The 1190-nt window shown below is 48.2% G+C and overlaps 1 long non-coding RNA gene across 1 annotated transcript in view; it reads right to left on the bottom strand.

Moving 5' to 3' along the window:
- The window catches only part of LOC111737694, a 35146-nt gene extending 34376 nt beyond the window's left edge, over window positions 1-770 (bottom strand). Inside the window, exon 1 of the long non-coding RNA XR_002779510.1 lies at window positions 463-770. This is a non-coding gene — a long non-coding RNA (uncharacterized LOC111737694). The remainder of the gene's footprint in view (window positions 1-462) is intronic.
- Window positions 771-1190: the final 420 nt, after the last annotated feature.

Genomic DNA, 1190 nt, shown 5'->3' with positions numbered 1-1190 from the left:
CTGAGGTTTTGCCCAAAAATTCCTGTAGTTTTGTTTAGCAGCGAGGTCAGCCTGAAGCCAAATTTGGGTAATTTGGGAGGTGAAAAGTATCAGTTTTGAGTCAAACTGTCTCTGTTCTAATCTCATCTCTGGATAACCTTGGACAGGTTAGTTAATCTCTCTTATCCTCATCTCCTCGCCTGCAAATTGGAGCCAACAACGTCTTCCACAAAAGTACTGTTTGGAGAATTAAATGAGACTATGCCTGTGAATTAGTTTAACGTAGTACCTGGTCCATAACTGCTCTCAGTCATGGCTAATTAAAATGTGGCTACAGGAAGAAGGCAGTGCCCACCTGTCGGTGGGCAGCACTCTGAAGGGCAGGGGAGATATTTGGAGACCTCTCTAGGACCGTTATTACCAGGTTGCTCCTGTCCGGAAGCTTCCACACAACCTTCCTATACCCAACCCCCGAGCACTTACCAGAGCAGTCCCACAAGAGACAGAAAAACCAAGGCTCCTCCTCCTGCTCCTTTCGACTTTTCGGGACTCCCAGGCAACCTTCCAAATCTGTCTCTCTGGCATCCAGGAAACAGCTGAAAAACGCCGGGCATTTCCTGTTCCAGCATTCCTCGGCACACGGTGGAGATGGGCAAAGAAAAACACCTCCTTCTCACCCTCCTCCCTCCTTTGCCATGTCCATGGGCCCCAAAGTGATGCTACACAATGTTTCCCAAGCATGCTCACCCCATCCCAAGGCCCTACCCTGTCACCTCTACCAGAGAATGAGACAAGATGGCAGAACCCATCTTGGAGAGGTCTGCCCTCTCCAAAGCTGGGCTCTAACACCTTATCCAGATACAATTTTTAGATATCCTCAAGGAAAAGGCTTCCCACCACTTCCTTCAGGCCTTTTTGAATTTAGTGGCCACCACGAGTGAAACACCCCGCCCCCCCAAAAGGGTTTGGTTCAGAGAGCACAAGAGAAGAAGAAGGATGGAGAAATTTGAGACCTATGTCATGTATTTAATGCTTCCTTATTTAACTCGCATCCCTGTTCAATGTCAGACACAATCCTCCATGCATCCCCAGATTTCCTTTCTTCGTCTTAGACTGCAAACTCTGGGGGACAAGAAAGGCCGACGTCCATTCACTTTATCCAGATCAAGTTCTGCTCCATGATGAATGGGAAAACGCCGGATGAGTTCTGT

Source organism: Pteropus vampyrus, unplaced genomic scaffold (assembly GCF_000151845.1).
Source record: "Pteropus vampyrus isolate Shadow unplaced genomic scaffold, Pvam_2.0 Scaffold30, whole genome shotgun sequence".
NCBI classification, from domain to species: Eukaryota; Metazoa; Chordata; class Mammalia; order Chiroptera; family Pteropodidae; genus Pteropus; species Pteropus vampyrus.
This window is presented reverse-complemented; position numbering and strand designations above follow the sequence as displayed.